At 40.3% G+C, this 19,900-nt stretch overlaps 2 long non-coding RNA genes across 4 annotated transcripts in view; both read right to left on the bottom strand.

Annotated features, from left to right (window-relative positions):
* The window catches only part of LOC107202019, a 324,213-nt gene that overhangs the window by 155,360 nt on the left and 148,953 nt on the right, over positions 1-19,900 (bottom strand). The gene's annotated exons all lie outside the window — the stretch shown is intronic.
* On the bottom strand, positions 1,604-5,704 carry LOC117244117. The gene is made up of 3 exons (XR_004496602.1): positions 5,175-5,704; positions 2,565-2,743; positions 1,604-1,712 (listed from the first exon to the last, which is right to left on the bottom strand). It is a non-coding gene; the product is annotated as an uncharacterized LOC117244117 (long non-coding RNA).

The following is a 19,900-nucleotide window of genomic DNA, read 5'->3' as shown; positions in this document are numbered from 1 at the left end:
CAAAAAGCAAGCAGGGAGCACAGTGTTCGTGGAAAATCAAGTCACAACTTTCTCAGACTGGCCTGGGAAATCACAAGAAGGAATCAAAACAATCCTCAGAGATAGAAGACAACCTTTCAGGTGCTGTTTGTCACTTTCTTGCTTTCATGCAAGAGAAAGTTGAGGGATGGTGTACCCCACTGACCAATGATGGTGATGTGTTAGTTCACTGACTGATAAGAATTTTACCTTTCTGGACCTTCTCAGACTGGTCTATAAAAGAAGATCTGGGATAATAAACCTTGCTCTCCTGTACAACCCACAAGAGAGTCCATGTCATTACTTTCACCGTTCCCAATATAGTGCGACATCTCCCCTTCAGCCAGCCTTAGCTGGAGCTCCTCTGGGTATTTTGGATACTTCTGTGAATTCCCCTCTGGAGTTTGAGTAAATTTTAGGGTTTGGAAAACATACACAAACTGTTTAACAGATAAATTATTAAGGAAGACAATAGTCATTTTAAATGTAGGTTTTTCTGCCTCCACACCAATGCTCACCAATGCTCACCAATGGTTTTTCCTATATACAAAGCTGACTGAAGGGAGGGGTGGGATTGAATAACAAATTGGTGTGATACAATCACATCACTCACAATCACATAATGGACTATATCCCAATTTTCAAAAGGCATAAAGTATCCTCATTAATACGATAAGTGCAGCAGTCAAATCAGTACTATGATTTTATCAGGGTTTTTGACTGTACATGAATTAGAATATAAAATGCATACAGAATTTTTAATGGGAAGGCTTTAACATTCTATGAATGTATTTCTTACTGTCATTTACATCGCATTAAAGTGAAATTCCACATAAAAGCAGAAAGAGAATACGCTACATCCTAAATTACAGTTTTTCATAGTTGTCATGTCCACATACTGGGAATCTTATTCACAAGCTGTAATAATATCTTAAACCTGAAAAGGGTGCAGTGCTGCTCTGTTTGTTTGGTATGGCTGGCAAGTGGAGTTGTCACACAACAAGGTCACATGGTCAGGATGAAGCCCACAGAGATTTTTTGGGGGATGCGATTGTATTCCCTGCCTGTGCTACAGCAGGTTGCTAAAACAACTTCTTCTCAGCAGGGCACCAAAACTGTTACCATGTTTAAAGAGATGGTGTTACCATGTTCCTTCAGCTCTTTTCCACCAGCCTTTCAGCACATTAGTTAAAATAAAAGTTGCCAACAATTATTTTTCTTTAAGCCCAAAGGGATGCATGTTGTCTTCTAAGTATGCACTATTTCTGTATGCATTACATTTTACCATGAAAACCAGCAGTATCAGTTTTTACAGCCTGTTTTCTCAGATCCAGTAGTTTCATGCTGCCTCAGATTTGATTAATCTCAAAGAAAAAGAGGCTGTAAACTCAGATTTGTTTTATACTCAAACCACCTGGCACAGACCAAGCCATGTTTCTGACCAATATATTCTAGCTGGTCTGAATTCTCCTCCCCTCATTAGTTCCTTCTACAATAACAGCAGCCACCAGGTGCTTTCCTGGGTGCTGAACACACAGGAACCCCAGAAACTCTTAGGGGAACATTGATATTCAAACCTGAATGTCTTTCCTTGATTAAAGCAGGTTTAGGTTTTTATTTGCTTCTTTTTTAATGTTCTGAGGTTGAAAAAAGCATCACCAATGTGGGATAAGCTGCATGATTCTAGAGTGTACCTAAAAAACAAACAAACAATGCTGGACTTTAAATTGTAGAAAATCATAAGGTCTTCTTTTCTGCTCTTTTCTCATTTTCCAAATATTGAATCTTAAATTTCTGTTTCTGCTGCCTCCCCTCTCCTCCCCCAAAACGCACTGGCATCTGCAAGCATTTTTTCAGCATATTAGGATACAAATATCTGGGGGGAGGAAAGATATGCAGCATCTGAGCACCTGGGGAAAAAGAGCAGGAAATATTACTGGGTTCATGATAGAAGCAGCCACAGCTCCAGCTGCATCTCCTGCCTGTGAATTTACAGGTACTTTCAGGCCAGAGAGCAGCAAATATCAGCACTGCTGTATTCAGATTCTAGGAACCATTCATCCACGCTGGGGCAGGAATGTTACTTCTTGAAAGAATCACACAGGTTGTTGCATATGATCAGTGCTGGTTTTAGTACTGGATAAATCACTACAAGACTGGGGCCTGTTATTTAGTCAATGCAAAATAAAAAATTTGTAGGAAGCGATACCTCCTGCAAATGCCTTTTTGCAGAACAAACGCTCTGCAGAGAAGGAGATGGGGAAGTGAGAGTGGTGCCTCTGCCTGAATTGCCAGGAGCAGGTGAGGAAGGAAGAAACTCCCTCCCTCCTTTCGTCTCCATCCTCGGTAACACACAACCACACAGCCCCGAGTCACCACAAGGCTGTATTTTAAATAATCATCATTTCACCTGCCTTCTGTCATAGGGTGCATTTTTCAGCAGAAAAGTCAAAGTACTCCAAGCAGGCATTGTCCTATTATTGGGAATGAGGACTTGGAAAAATCAACCATTGACTAAAGAGCTGCAGAGGAAAAGCAAATCTCACCTATCACAGGTTTCTTAATCTGCCTGAATTCCTGTGTGAAGGTCTGCAGGTCAAGGTGTTACTCTGCTGCTTCAAGTCTTTCTCCTCCTTGCCAAAATCCATGTTGAGACTTTATTTCTATTACCCAACTTGTGGCTTTTTTTTGCCTCTACTTTTGATCCTTCCTAATTCCAGATGTGCTAGAATGAGAAAATATTGAGAGTAACTTGGGGCAAATATTTTCAGACTAATTCTTCTGGTGTTTTCTGTCTGTCCTGTAACTCCTTAATGTTAGCTCCAGGTTATCAGCTGTGATCAGGGCATTGCATTACTGAGCATTCCACAGACACCACCTTACCCAGTCAGCTTTTTATTAAGAAAATTAAATTAAGAAAATTCTGATTCTTGGGCTATGAGAAATCCATGCAAAGCCCAGTGTATTTCCATAGTTGATATGGCTATTTAATAACTGAATATTAATCCCACAGGGTCCCCTGTTCCCAAGGCAGGCAGGAACCCTGCGTTACCGTGGCGCTAAGTGGTGTGCTATCAGTTTGCAGTATCATCTCTGAGGTGAGATATGAAACACAGGGCTGATCTCTAATCCTATTCATGAATCACAGGTATATTCTAATAAGTGTTAAGGCTGGCAGGCTACACTGGATTTAACATTGACTAAATCAGTTGCAACTCCAAAACCTACTTTGCAGTTTCCCTTGTATGTAGAAGTGATCACATCCAGCTCAAAAAATGCTGGAATGTTGCAGTGTATGGAGGACACTGCCGAGGTGGAAATGCTACATTTCTCTCAAGGTGGGTTTAAGCCCCCACACAGAGCCAGGAGGGACAGGACCATTTTCAAACCCGACCTTCTAAGGTAACCCAATCAAGCCTAGGTCCGCAAATTTTGTTTGTGCTACTAAAAAGGTTATTTTACAGCTTTTTAGTGTGGAAGATACATAAACATTTCATGAGACAAAGATACAGAAGCAGTATTTTGTAATTTTAAATACAATCTTTTTTGTCTTTCAGCATCTTTCACTTTTTCCTGTGAATGCCTTTGGCTCTAACAAGATATAACAAATGAAATAAACATGAAGAAAAAAGAAGATCACAAACAAATGGGTAAAAATAGTTTTTACACATAAAAAAAATGTGCAGTAAGTTGATGACTTAGTCGGTTTCCATCAGAAATTCACTGGGTGCATACAAAAAATCTGATCAGCTGTTTGCATGTAAGAGATATGTGAATCTTGCCTTTACTTGACATTTCCTGATTAGGATTTTAGGTATTATTTCTGATGTTTTCTCAGATTGACATCCATGGTATACTTTGATAATGAATACCCCAAGAGAGCACAGAGACAAGGCTGGGTCTCAGAAGCTTGGAGCATTTCAATCAAAGATGGTTTGTTAATAATAAAGTAAGAAAAAAAGCCATTTGCTTCTTTTGCAGTGACTGTAGCGCTGACCCTCTCTTGGTCCTGCTAGGCCTGTCTGAGCAACAGCAGAGTTCAGTGGTAATTAAAGCAACAGTGTTGTGAAAAAAGTGTGAATTACTTTTACCAGAAGACTTGGATGTTGCTACCGACTGACAAAGCACAGCAGGAGAACTCTGCTGGATATTAAAGAGCCATGGTAGTCACTATATTGTAAGGTGGCTTTGCAGCACAATGCAAAATTGTGACTTTTCACAAGTTTATACCACAGGAACCATTTGAGTTATCGGTTCAAAATTTAGTATGTTTCATAAGGAATATAGCAGACACCATAAAGGTGTTATGCTTGGCAAAATCTGGTCCTGTTTAAATTATGTAGAGCCTAAATTTAATTTTTACCTTTCAATTATGACTTTGCTGGGTAATTATTGCAATATTACAGCCTGAAGTGTTGTGCAAAATTACAGAAAGGGCTACGTATTCCAACATCTCTCAGCAAATTAGTGCAGTGTCAAACAGCCTGAATTTCCATTTTGACATTTTTAAAACTCAAAAGCACAGCACCCCACCTTCTTAGCATCGCACAGAGAATTATACCAGGTATTATACAGCAGCCCTGTACTGTATAAATATCCTTTTAAGACAACACGGTTGTGTGAGGCAACACAAAGGACTGGTTCTGACAAACGCTTCACTATCTCAGTGTTCCTCCTATAGTCACTGGGAAAAAATGCACGTACCAGCAGATTATTTTCCTGTTAGAATGCAGTGAGAGCAGGGGACAGAGCCTGAAGTTAGTTTTGTGCATATTCAGACCCAGTAAAGACAGCATGTACAAATACAGCCCTTGCCATCATTCCGAGAAAATAAAGGTTAGAAGCCAGCCTGTTAATCCACTGAATAAAGGGAGGGAATCTTCACCACAATGGGATGGTGCTGTCCCTCAGGGTGTGATAGGATTGGGTTCAACAGTCAGGACAAGGGGCTCCGAATTAGCTTCCAGTACAGTGTGAGGAATTCACATAACCAGCAATATAAAATTCTCATGGTAAGATTTACTTAAGAGCTTGAAACAGCAAATAAGGATTTTTTAAAATATTCATTGGGTTTCTATTTTGAACACTCTTGGCCTTACTCTGAGCAGTCCAGATAATTTGTAATTTACCCAAAATCACAAAGAGGGGATACTTACCTGCCTGAACTTTCTAAGTGAGGCTTGGCACTTTTTGTCCCAATAGACAAAAGTCCAAAGGAATTATGATAGTCCACAGTCGCATGAAGAAGCGCAGTTCTGTATCTGGTGCTATCCCAGGGGTAGAAGCCTCATTCCCACACAAAAAATTTCTTCCTTCCCAAATTTTTGGAAGAGAGTTGGTGCATGATTTTCACTATTCTGAGGAATAACGAAGAGCCTGAGTGATCTGTAGGGAAAATGCTGCACACACATTCAACTCTACAGTCCTGGGAATACCTCAAGAGAAACCAAGAAAATCCAGGAAACAGAGTTGGAGGAAGAGGGACACAAAAAAATAAACAGTCTCAAGGAATCTGAGGCTCCTTCTCCAGTGTATGTTCAAATGACACCTAGACAATGAAAAGCAAAAATATTTCTTAATGTTATTTTACCTGATTTTTCTGGATTTTTAGGTAGGCTACATGTACACTTTGTTCAACCGTGCCCATGTCTCTCAAATCTTAGGTGGCTCTTACGACCTGATTCAAGTAGTTTGTGCTAGGAAAAGCATGGTAGAATTCAGAAATGCAGTTAAAGACAATAAACCCCCATCTAAAAACTCAAAAGCCTTGTACAGAAAAATAACCAGATCTCCATCATCAGCACTGTAAACACAAGAAAACAAAAAAAAAATGTTCATGAAACTAATCCCTTTAACCCCCACTGACTCCTAGGCTGCCCTGTTCTTACCCCTAAATAATTTGTCCTTAAAATGAAGACTTAGAGCAACATTTTTTGACAAATTCAGTTATCAAATCCTTGATGTCTATAAAAATAATGCTAAATAAAAAAACCCCTCAATCCTACTAGAATATAATCTTTTCTTTTCATTTTCATTCAAGGCAAGCTTGATTTTTGCAATGACCCAGCAAAAGATTTGATGATGTGCTTAATAATAAGAATACAGTTGCTCATTTGCTTAAGTGCTTTGCTGGGTGAAGGTCAGAGTGCACTGAGCCTTAAAGGATGAAACCTTCTCCCCCCCCCGAACACAATTAAACTTGTAGGAAAAATGGATTAAGTTGGAGCACAGCTCCGTGCTCAATTTAGGACACCAAGTCAGACAAACCTCTCTCTTTACCGTAACACTGTGAAAACCACAGAACCTGCACCTGGAAATAACATCAAAAGACTCAACAACTGCTGCCCTTCTACCCTGACAGATGGACACTCTCCAAATTACACATTGGAGCCATCATTCCTTCCACATATTTTTGAGGATGGATTGTGTAACTAAGGAAGGGGTTGGTGTGGTGGTGTAGTCCCAGCCACAGTCACATGGATGGGTTAGGGCACCAGGGATTAAAATCCTTGTTCTTGCCAAAGAAATCTGTGTGTTTACTGAATTTGAGGGAAGTTGCTTGTGCTCGATACCTGCCAGAAACAGCCCATGGAGGAAAGGTTCCCTGGATACAGGAACAGCCTGCGGAGGAAAGGTTCCTTGCAAGATACTCTATGTGTGAGCAGAGCTGCCCACCAAAGTCACACCATCAGCCACTTGAAAGCCCAGGACACTGCAGAACCCAAGCAGGGAGCAAAGGTAGTGACAAAGACTGGGCTGCTTTTGATCACGTTTTAGATCCTTCCCTCACAAAATGAGGAAAAATGCAACACAAACGCATGTGACCTGCCAGTCTTCAGCCCTCTTTGTCAAAGGGAAACAATGCCAACACAATTAAGTGACAGCCCAGTGCTAAATACACTGAAATAAAAACAGGCTGTTGCAGCCTCATTCCAGTCACATTCTCCAGCAGTGAGTTTATCACTCCACACTACTGCTCAGCTGAGCCGTTATTCTTTGCCTGCTTTTTGATCAATTTTACGGTTAACCTGAGCTTCTCTGATCAATCAGATCTTTAGATATTCATAAGCCCAACCTTAGGAGGAGTCAGAAACCTTAATTTAATTATTATCCAACAGGCCCATATGAAAGTAGGCATATAAAAGCCAGCATTCATAGTAGTCAACTGTTTTCTTCAGAGAACGGTATTGATGCTGCATGACCTTTACAGAATAGAGAAGTAGCAGAAATACCTCTGACTGCTGTTTATGTGTAGACACATGGATACTGAGATGTTACCAGGCAGTTCGTATACCTCTTAAAGAACTTTCTCTACACTTAACAATTCTGATTTCTCCTCAAGTAGAGAACAAACATTCTTTAATATTTTTTTCCCTGTTACAGAAAGAGTTTATGATAGTGTCCCCTTGTCTCTGAGCACCATAACACTCTGATGCTAAAAACATCAAGTCCCTATACACAAAGAGCTCTGGCAGAGGTTAATCGTGAACTCAAACAATGGCACACTTAGATTCAAAGCACAGCATTGAAACCTGTTTCTATGCAAGCACAAGATGACCCATACAAAAGCAAATTTTTTTCTTAAGAAGCATGTGGAAATGGGTACTCCTAACATTGAAATCAACTCGAAAAGTCAGGCAGAAAAGGCTTTCCAAGATAAAATTACTTTACCTTGTAATTCCTTTCAAGGGCAGAGGTTTATAGAACCAACTCTGACAAGTTCTGAATATCTCTCAAGCAGTACTAACTGTCTCATGTTACTTTTAAGTTCAGTGTTGCCTTTCCCAATCCATCAGCATCAGCCCCAGAAGCAGGAGGGGAGGCAGCAAAGATGAAACAACAGAGAATGAGAAAGTCAAACCAACGCCTTTTGGGTACAACGCTCATGGACTGAGCAAAGCAGGCTGAGAGCCCACAGCTGTTGCACAGCTTGGATTCCCTGATCACAGGTAGCCCTGAATGACACAGGGACAAACTGCCATGGAGAATATTAAACCTTTTTCTTTCTTACTCAAAACAGAGAATAACCCACAAGACTGAAGTATGATCACGTGACTGAGAAAGCAATTTGTTAAAATGACACAGCAGGTTAGGAATATGTGACCACTGAGGTCTTTCCCCCGCCCAACAACGTGTACAAAAGTATGTTCCTAACACAATTTTTAAATAGACATGCTGAGAACACGGGGGCTCTGGGTGGCATTCCATCACTGCTGCTGCACCTTTTAATTAGTGTGTAATGAACACACTTATCACCGACACCACATCTTTTATCATGTTAAACTGTTGAGACATTCTGCTCTAACCATCAAAGACACAAAATAGCTGCAGCAAACTGATCCCTCAGCAAAGTCAGCCAAGTAAAACCTGTGGCCATTTTACTTGCAATATTCCCATCCAGTGCAAATATTGCTAACTTCTCAGCCTGGGGGACAACTAACAGAAAAAAACCCCAAAGATGAAAACCTAAAAAAGCAAAAATAAATATGCAGATATCTCTTTCAACATCAGATAATTCTGGGGTTTTTTTGTAAAATGAGCTTTATCTCAACACTGACTTCATAAAAACCTCATAGAAAACCTCAATTTCCCCAAGAAGAGATCATACTTTTCTATTACATTAGAGATAAAGCAGTTCAAGTCTCACCATATTCAATTCAAAATATTACACTATAAAAAGTACATTTTATTTTAAAAAGTACCTATGGATTTTTATAAAATAAAGGTACAAGCATTTAAGTAAATTACAGTCTTCTGGTGCTCACAAATTGCAAGATGTGCAAGCAGATACAGGTGAGTTTGAAAGAGCACATATAACTTATTTTTATCATGTCATGTGTTACCTTAACAGGATGATTTTAACAATTAGACCCTGATGTAAATTAAAACCTATAACAGCTGTATTTCCAGCCTGGTTTTGAAGTAGGATTAAGGGAGAACAGGCCTTGTGCGTGCAGGACATCACCTTTCTGCCAGCAAATAAGAGTGTTTGCCAACAAGGGGACACAGGGGCACAAAATGGGAGTTTCTGTCAGAGGCAGAAGGCCTGGGCCTGCAAGAGAGCAGCAGAATCCCCAGTGATCCACAATCATAGGAATTCTATCATTTCCTGCAGACACTGCTGTTGGTCCCACCACTTGGTTGCCTCAGCTTATCACCTCATTTGCCTGCTTTGGCCATTTGGTGAGATAAAGAATGAGACACAAAGGGGCATCAAAATATGGGGGCACCGAGGGAATAAAAATTAAATGAAGTTACATGAGGTTAAAGTAAGGAAAGTAAACATATGGTACTGCCTGCCCTAATGCAACACTCTGGTTCTGACAGAATATCCCAGGGCACTTCCATGTGCAGTTGTGCTTTCCCCCAGAGGAAACACAACCTCTGAGTCCTGGAACAGCTCAGAACAGGAGTCCTGAGCAACATCAGTGGGTGAAACCTCTGAGTGTGGTTTGCACATGAGCTACACCCATGCAGACTAAGAACAGAGAAGATGACACACACAAATTAATATTAATATTATCTATTAGGACAGCTGTCAAATTATAATGCAGAATGAAGACTACTCCTCTCCCACTTCAGACAGACAGTTCATTTACTCAGAGAGGTTCTTAGCATGAAAAGAAGAGCAAAGAACAGCAGCTCCCCTCCTGAGGGACATGAGCAAGGGTTTTACCCCCAGCTCCTGAAATCCTCTGTCCAGGCCAATGGGGCTGCTCAGCCTCCAGGGCAGGGCACATTACTGAGCAAGCAGCACAAGTGTACAGGGAGAGCCTTGCTTTTAAAGTGGTTCTTTTGTCCTGTCTGCAAGATGAATGCAGTTTGCAGAAACAAAGTTCCTTTAGCTCAGTTATGTACAGGTATGGAGGCTGGCAATATCTGCAGCCAGGCCACACAAGGTACAGCTCTTGAAGGTACCTCATATACCGGTGTAAGCGGTAAGTAAAAGCAGAAGAAAATGATGACATTCTTCAAGAAACAGCTTTAGGTCCTTGAAAATGATTATTTCAGTTTGCCTGCAACTGTAAAAATGAGTTTCAGATAATAGCTTTTCTTTTATATAGTAAATGATAAATGAGCATTTAAACATTGACTCATCCACCAACGAAGATATAAAGAACATAAAAAGTCACTGTGCTAACAGGGAGTTTGAGAACTAAAGTCACCTGATTTTTCAACCTGGTGATTACACCATAAGGATGTTCATTTGTCTTTACTTCCACTCCAGTGTTCCAAAAAGTATATATATTTCCACCAAAGACAATCAACCCTTTTAGCTTTGGCCATTTATATTTCTGAGCTAACCCCCACAAGAGCCTTCTGTTCCAAGTTCACGGGTCTTTTATGACCATAAAGACAATCACTGCAATATTCTGACCTCAGGATATCTAGAGACAGCAAAAATACTAAAAAAACCCTCCACCAGTGTTCCCCCTCACTCAGTACAGGATTAAACACACTGAGAAAAAAAAACCCAGTGAGAGTCTTACCCACTTTGATTACCAATAGCAGTTCACACATCAACTCTGCCTTTGGTCTCCACGTGACAGGAGTGAGAAGGAAAATCATTACATCAGACCCAATATTTTCAAAAGGGAGGGGGAATCCAAGCCAAAATATTAAGAGTATGAGAAGGGAATTTTATGTTTATTATCATGCAAGCTTTCATTCTTCCTAGAAAACACCTTCCACAGCTCTATGAAGCATACTAAGGGTGAGAGAACTCCAGCTACAGAGAGTTCATATCATAACAACTATCATTTAACACATCAGCTGAATTTTAACATTTCAAGAGACAATCTGTGATCATGGTGAGTCACAGGTATAATTCCTTGTCAAGGTTTTATTTCCGTTGTCTCCTGCACCATGAAAGGAAACCACAAGCAGTAACATTTTATTGTGCTCCATGCACACACACCTTACATAAGGTTTTTGGAGGCTTTGGGCTGCCTTAATTTGTTTGGAATCAAATGGAAAATTACTCAGTACAGCCTGCATTTTACATCTTCTGTTCCCCTTACCTTTCCTACTAACCCACCATAGATATGCTTGCCCAAAGTATATGCAGCTCTTGGAAAACAAGTCAAGATCTCTGCTAATTTTAGCAAATACATATTTTCAAGTAAAAGCACACTTTTTACATTCTGTTCATCAATTCTTTGTTTTCTCCAGTGGATTCCTCCTACTCGGATGCTTGGAAGACAGACAATATTGCTGTAAGTTTTGGAAGTGCCCTACACATAGTAAATACTATCATAACAGAAACAAACTATGCAGACATTTAAAAATAGAAATTAGTTTATAAAAACATTTATGGATCTCTTCACTAGAAGCTTTCAAAAGAATCTGTCAATAAGGAAGTTATACAAAGTTATTTGGTTAAGGGGTGTGATTTTTCCCCTCTCTGCTGGACTGATGGATGAAGAATACTGAGCTCATGAATTTGGTGAGAATTGATTTCTAGCATTCAAAACCTTTGGAAAATAGCTGGCTGCAGCTCTGTGTGAAAGCCACCACATCCTATGAAGGGATTCCTGTGATCTGAATGCTGGAATACAAACTGACCAAAGATGCCAGAGAGCATGAAAATTAACAGGGGTTTCCAATCTCTGGCATCCCAGCAGTCAAAGCAATTCCTTAACTGGAGTAAGACTATAAATGAGAGATAGAGTAAGGATGAGAGGGGGAAAACAAACAGTTCAAAGGGAAATGTGCTCTTGAACATCCACACAGACTTTGTCCCTGCAGCTGAACAAGTGAGGTGTGTGTTTGACAGCAATGTTCCAGCTCAGCTTGTCAAACACCTTCAGCTGCAGGACTCCACTTTAAAGGTGCTTTTAACTTTCATTGGGGCCAGAATATCCTCACAACTATGTTTGGTACAGTTTAAGCAAAACCAGTAGTCTTGTTTCCCAGGTGATGTTTAAAAGAAAACATTACAAATAAAAGAACCTCCCCAAACCCCATCTGCCTTTCACTCCCCAAAAGAGCTACAGCAAAGGGAGAGCTGGGATTGAGGAAAAGCACCCACAGAATTCCTGTCAGCTGCATCCCTGCCTCACCAACCTTCATGGTGGCTTCTCTTGCCTTCAGAGCAACCTTAACTTTGCACCCTTAGTGTTCCTCCAACACAGGGTTTAAGTGTAATATCCCCCATGCACATGGGAATGAACAGCCACCACCCCACCAGGTTTCCAGACCCAGTCAGTCCCATTTAAAAGATACACCCTAAGGACTGACACACATAATTCAGGTTTTGGATCACGGTAACCCCCTCTAAAACCTCCTGTCTTGGCTGTCAAACAAATTGACCCTTCTCAGTTTAAAGGTGCTGTCTCATAGGAATCCTCTCAAAACTTAAATGTTTTAAACATCCATCCAAGAGAAACAATATCTGAAAGTATTTTGGACTCCACTTCTGGACTGCAGAATATATTCATTTGTCCTTAGTAATGCTGTGGCTGCCCAAGGTCTTCAATCACTATGTCCAAAAAATAAATATTTACCACATCTTCTCCACAGAAATTCAATAAAATACATACAGTTAATGAAAAAATTCAATAAATAACAGTCTTTAAGAATTCCTAGACATGCAACCATGCACATCAAGCCTTTTAAGTGAGACAGCTTCCACACGCAGCCTCCTTTCACAGCCTCCACACACAATCCGAGCCACCAGACCACTTCACTGAGGTTCAGTGTTGGATGTAATTATACCTGAAACTTCCATTTCCAAAATGCTGAGCTCTGGAAACTACTGCTGACTTTGAAAATAAGGCCTAACTGTACAAATAAATGCACCCAAGTCTCTGACTGCTCCCTTTCCACAGCACAACAGCTACATGGCTGCATTATACACCTTACCCCAGCCATTATTGAGGAACCACTATTAATAACAATAAATCACTATCAACAACTATAAATAAATAAATTTCAGTAAGATTGTGCATAAGACACCTACATTTTACAAAACTTAACCTGTTTTTTTTTGTTTGGGGAAGAATTGAGAGAGGAAGTGTCTCCATAGAAAGGAGGCTGGAGATAAGCATACAGTTGTGTCTGCAGTGTGAGTGACCTCAGCTTTCCTTCTCTAGACAAACACAGCAACTTCCAATTGAGCCCACAAATTCCATTTAAACAACTAAGAAGGTTGCATTTTAAAAATGTCCTCTTTATCTCAACAAAAATCTTTCTACCAGTTACAAGTTCAGAGAGACTTTGACAGATCTTGCTTCATTTACCACTTAGGAATCTTAAAAAAACCCAGCAAGAAAAAGCCCAACAGATAAACAGAGCATTATCACACAATAAAATAGAAGTTGTTTATATCTGGTATTCTTGTCTCTGCTGAAGCAGGAGAAGGTTTCCTGGCACTCCTCTGAGTTCAGCAAATATCTACAGGTGTATCTTGTTTAGTAGCATCATGGTCTGGCTGTACCAAAACTGCTCCTCAGCAAACCCTTCCTTCTCATGTCACTTTTCAAATAAATATTTGTAACTCTTATTTTGGATATTCTCAGGTTCACTAAGCAAACATAGGATTCTTTGTCCTTTGTTTGTCACGGATCCTTTCCTAGTACATAACTTAAGAAGAACTGCAGGATGAAGCCAGGAGACTCTGTGAGAGCTTTCAGCTGAAGCTCTCAAACACAGACTACCTTTTCAAAGCTTTTTTCCTCAATAAATTTGATATAGCCAAGCCACTAATAAACTGCTGGGCCATGTCCATCCCTGGAAGAAAAAGCAAGTATAATTTAGTCACACAACATCAATACTAAAACCCAGTGCTTGGGTGAAAGGCTGGATGTACAAAGTCAATAGCATGAGTTTCACTGGCTTCTGAGGGTTCCCTGAGATGCCACTGAGCTTTGGGCACTCCAAGGGTGAGGAAATGGCAAACACTTTGTCTTTCCCTTCAACAACACTGAGGGGAAAAACAGACCCATAAACAAAAACAAAAAAAACAAACAACCCAACAAAAACACAAAACAAAAGCCCCATAAACAAAACTACTTTTTCTTTTTTTTTATTTTAATTAAAAAAAGATACATAGTGTATTGCCATAGTAGCTACAGGTACAAGGCTGGGTTTCCACTCAAAATAAATTTTGTCTGGTCAGGGTTAATTTTTAATGGTTTTCCATTTCCTTCAAACAATTCAAGCCAATCATAATGGCTAAAACTTTCAGGAGTCCCAGGGGTGAGTACTAGCCATGCTTAATTCCCATACAGTGGCTACCAGTGCAATTCAAGTACAAATTTTCAGGGAAGACTCTTAAAACTGGGTCTTTGTTTCAAAAGCATCTTGGTACAAAACACTTCCCACAAATTTCACAGGCTGAATTCAACTTGGAAGACCATGATCTGCAAAAACACTCTATATTTTCAGGAGAAACTCAAAAAACATTAAATATCCATTACTTACAACATCAGACACTAAAGTGAGATCTAGCAGTGTTCAGCTGCTTCCTCTGCTGGAATGCAGGATGGAATTCCTGTGGTTGACTGGAGATGTACAGAGGAAGTTTTCCTTTCCAAATTCACAAGGAGAATGCAATGCTGGAGAGTGACTACAACAGGAGCACTTCCTAAGATATATAGAGGTTAAAACATCTCCTGTACTGTGCTTTAGGACATCTGACTGCCATCTCAAACTGAAAACAAAAACCAAGTCATGCATTCTTACATATCTGTTAGAGAGAGCTTCTTGCATGAAGTGACATGCCAGTTTTAACCACTGAAGGAGTACAAACCCCAATTAATTAATCCTTTAAGTTACCACACTTAGGTGTTTGACTGTGGTAATTGTGTTTGAATTGCAGTATTGTAGCGACTGAAATGTGTTTTAACAACTTTTTAGCAACTCCTGTAACACTGTAACTGTTGTTACAATGATGTCCCTGCACAGGTGTGGACAGGATCACTCACAACGACAGAAGTACAAAAAGTATGGAAAAAATAATGGAAAAAGTTACCCTGAAAACCTCTGTTCATCTCCAAGAAGGAAAGAGGACAGAATGCAAAGGTACAAGGAAGAAATGAAGATACAATGGAAGAGGAAAGATACAATAAAGGTTTAAAAACTGGATTACACAAAGCAACCATGGAAAATACACAAATATTTGTGACTTTCCTCCCACTTGCATGTAAATTCCTTCTGTCTCAGACCTGTCTCCCTGCATGTGTTAATTCCTCCACCTGCTGCCTTTCCTGTTCTATCTCTCCATCCCCAATGCCGTTCTTCTCACAAAGACTTCACTTAAAGTAGGTCTGAGTAACACCCAACCAGACAGAACACCTGAATATTCTGGAATTTATAATATTTTACCTCTTTTTTGTTTTGTTTCAGTTCTTTCATTCCCATTTCACAAAAATTTACATGTTTTCATTCTTGTAACTCTGAAAATTCATGGTTTTTTCTCCTCTGATTTTAACTTTAAAGATGACATATTTTAGTAGTTTGTTCTCCTATGTGATTGCTGCTCATTCCTGAAACTGCACCTATTTGCAGCTGTAAATTTTCTTTCCCTATAGTTGCTTAACTTCAATGACAATTTTAGATTAATATGAATTTACAGGACTAAATAAATTGGAATATTAAAGATAGAACTATAGAGTGATAAAAGCAATGTAGATATTTTAGATATAACACAAAGTTTTTAATTAAAACACAGAATCTTCAATTTGCTCCTAAATAAAACAGTAACCTTCACTTGATTGATTCTAGGAGAGTTGCTGATATATCTTGTTATAGCAGCATGAATCACATATTAATTAACAATTTGAGTAATTAAAATGTTTTTATTCTTTAAAGATATTAGAGTTGGAGCCAAATATCTATCACACATGTGCAAAATTTATGGTATCCAGCAATGAAGGAAATTTAAAACAGGAAATTTAGTCTGTCTGTCTACTATATATACTAGGTGTAAGTGTTTTAGCTTACTTTTCTATAATGATATGTACAAACGGAGTTGATTTAAGATAAATCTGCTGTTCATGAGGATATTTCTGATGTAATCCTTACAACTAAAGGTAAATGAAGCTCTTACATGTTTACAGGGAATCGACCAGTGTTTACAGCTCCTGTCAAGCACCAAAAGCAATTATCTGTGTGCAGAACTTACCTGTCCAGCTCTGCTTTCCTGTCTCAGAGCAATTAAGAGAATTACAATACCTCAGCAATCCACACGTGAGTTTTCCTCACACACACCATGGTCAAACCCCCCTTGCTCATGCCAGCAACACCAGGAACACACACTCTTACTATAACCACTAAAACCAAACTAATTTTATAATTGATACAGAATGAGTGCCCTCAGTGTGTGCCTTCCCCTGGGACACAGTTCCCAGCCCTCAGGCTGAGCCAGCTCCCCTCAGGAGCTGCCGCCATCTTCCACAGCCTTCCCTGCCTCCCTCGCAGGGGGTTCTCCTCCTCCTCCTCCTCCCCTGGGGACCCTGGCTTCCTTCCAGCCTCATCTCCCAAACCCTTTCTCCTCACCTTTACACTTCAGCCCATCTGCCCAGGACAGAATTCCACATTTTCCCACACGCTGACTTCCAGGAATCCCGGGTTCCAACCTGAGCCAACAACTCAGTGCTCTGTGCTCCCGCCTCACCTTGACCTTCATCGCTTATTCAACCCGTTGTCCCCTCCAGTTTTCCTTAAATTTATATTTTATTCATTTTCTGTCATCTTTATTTTCACACCCTTCCATGTCAGAAGCTGGCTCGTGCCCGTGGGTGCCAGCAGGGCTGTGAGGGGAGGCAGGGCTGCCGGGGGCTGCTCCCACCGGTTCCAGCCGGTTCTGGCCCGGGGTCTCCCTCACTGAAGGAAGGGGCTGCAGAACGGACAAAATGGCGCCCAGCAGAGACGTGTGAGGGGAAACATGTGAGGAACCGCCCTGCCAGACCAGAGCGGAGAAGTTGGGGTCTGTATCCCCAGATTTCTTCAAGTTTCTTGTCAAAAAACCCTCCTGAACACCTTGACAACTTGCACATTATGCTGCCAGTGGAAATTTCTGGTGAAAAATATGATTGTACATAAAATTATGTCATGCCAAGGAGTATAAAAAAATAGAGGTGCTGTATATTAAGGTACACAGATTCTTGCAAGTGCTGGCCACAACAACACAAGGGATTTCCTTTGAGTACCCACATGTATTCTGGTTTATATTAATTCGGTGGGAACTTAGTTCTTACTCTGTTTTCTCCACAAAACCCCAGCAACCCTTTCTTACTAATCGGGAGCTTTAGTATTAAATCAGGATCTTTAACACGAGCACACTTCAGACATTCCCTAGCAGTGTCAAACCACAGTGCATAACATAATATCAGTATTTAAACCACCATCCCAATCTGGGTTGAAAACAAGGTATTTCTCCGCCTGTGTAACACCTTTCATTCCTCCTCAATGGGAAGAGAATGGCTCAACTGCAGATCACAGATCTTAAACAACCGGAGTCAAGTTGCAAAAGCCGGTGTTAGCAGGTCAACAGTTTGAACTCCTTTCTCTACACATCTCCACTTGCCATCAGGTCAACACAAATATTTAAGGGCTGAGCGCAGCTGTGAACAAAGCGAGCCAAGCGCTGCTGAAGGGGCACGGATCCTTTCCCCTCACACACCACGGCAAAGTCCCCTTTCCCTCTCAGACAAAATCCACCTGATGGTGGATCCAGCCTGCAGGTCTCACAACTCCTGTGTGTGATTTCAAATTCTTTCAAAATTCCTCTACAAAGCTGACTCCACCTCTACATATTTTCCATAATATTTCTCAGCAGGAATTTAAGTTTTATTCCTACCAGATCTTGTTTCCTACAGCCTGATGCTTACAGAACACTGTTCTGGAACTAAAGACTACAGACTAGTCAGATACTGGAGGACCAGCTGACACAGAGGCGTTTGACTTTGCCCTCAGAGCACTGTTTGAGAGAAAGCCTTATCCACTACATTCCCAGCCTGGCTCCAGCTGCTTGCCCTAACTCAACAGCACACTGCATGGACTACACAACCACCAACTAACTCTGGGATTCCCAAGGTGTGCTTGGATGAATATTTCAGGGTGACTTGGGAGTGGTGTGGAAGCTAATCTGGAGGATGCTCTCAGGACCATACCCCAAGCACTCTGCTGCTTCTGAGACCTGACTAAACATTCATGTAAACACCTATTAAAACAACAATTGTAATTCTTCTTTTTACATGATCTTTGACTGGCCAAAGGTAAGTAAGAAACAGCAAAAGTGTCACATACCTTGTTCTGCTTTAACAAAAAATCTGGACTTTGGGTTCCTGGAGCCAAGGAGAAATTCCTTAACTTCCACCAGATGTAGAATATATATTTTTCTTTCAGGGCAGCTGCTGGAACAAATGTCTGACACTAAACAGTGAATGCTACCGCAGACCTGATTTCATCCAGTCCCAGCATCCTTCAAAAAAGGTAATCAAACACTAAATATGTAGAGGATTAATGATCACTAATCAATGTTTGCATACAGGATCTGAGCACACTCATATTACAACATTCAGCAATAACAGGAGGAGGACACACTGGATCAAATGGATCCCCCCTGACCATGGCACAGAAAGTTAATTTAGGAGCACCCTCTGCCAGGGAAAGAACTACATGTGCAAATATCACAGATCAGAAGCCGTAAGTTTTAAAACATAAATTATTACCAAAAAAAATAAAAATATATAGTATCCTGTGTCTCTATTTCCCCATAGCTTTTTGAAATCCATTCTCAAATATGTGAATCTTGCAGTTTTACTGACATTAGAAAAGGGAGCAGAAAAGAGATCTTCGAATTATTAAAATAAAATTAAAAAAATCTAAGGTAGATCATTAAAGCACAGAATTTTATACCTGTCCATTATTCCCTGTACCTATATCCTTGGGTGGGGAAAAGCACACACACAAACACACACTCTCAATGGGGCCAACCCTTTTCATCTGATAATTCCAGCCAATAAAGCTGTGAAAATTACCAAGTCCCACCTTCAAAGCTATCATTGTTATTACAGATGAGTTCCTCTCTTCCCCTCTTTCTCACTCATACACATACATGCACACAGATGAGCTGCCAGTTCTATTTATTAGACTCCTCATACACAGAGAGCAGATAGCTCATCTGCATTTTATCAGGTGCCTGTATAATTAAAGCTTATTGCAAACAGAGATATTATTGGTGTATTTTATTACTTGTCTATGAGCAACCGAACAAAGTAAGAGGCATAAATGAATTCAGTTTTACAGTACTTTGTTTTAAACAAATGTCACTACCTGCACACACACACCTAATTATCAGTTCTTACACATTCTGCCAAATATCAAGCCTATAGTTCATAAGCCAGACTCACGACAGGCAGTAAATATATTCTCTCTAATTTAAAATTTTATTGCAAAATACCCTCTGCACTACGTTAACCTACACTAAATCACACCCTGCAACACCAACAGCCTCACTGGTGTTTACTTACTCATTCAAAAAATGAAAAACAGAATGAATCCATATTCCCACAGATGTGTACTAAAAGATGTAGGTACAAATTTTGAAACAATGTGAAATGAGAGGCTGAAGCTGTAAAAATGCTTAAAGATTAAAAATAACAAAGTGGCTTTTGGCTAATCACATTTTTTTAAAGACTCACATTCAGAGCTTAGGGTCCACACAAGCCTTTCAAAGTTCCCCAGCAGTTTCAGCAGCCTGCATTAAAATGCAAATTTTTACCTAGATCAGGTAGAGCATTCCATAGCCACGATGCACTGCGCTGTGGGGTGGGATTGTGTTTAGCACTGGGAGTTACTGGAGGCCAGCAGATACCTCCACAACAAAGAGCAGCATGCTCAGGAACGGAGAATTAACTGAGGGGATGGAAGGAAC

Source organism: Parus major, chromosome 3 (genome assembly GCF_001522545.3).
Source record: "Parus major isolate Abel chromosome 3, Parus_major1.1, whole genome shotgun sequence".
Lineage (NCBI taxonomy): Eukaryota > Metazoa > Chordata > Aves > Passeriformes > Paridae > Parus > Parus major.
The sequence above is the reverse complement of the archived record's forward strand: the minus strand, read 5'-3'. Positions and strand labels throughout refer to the sequence as shown.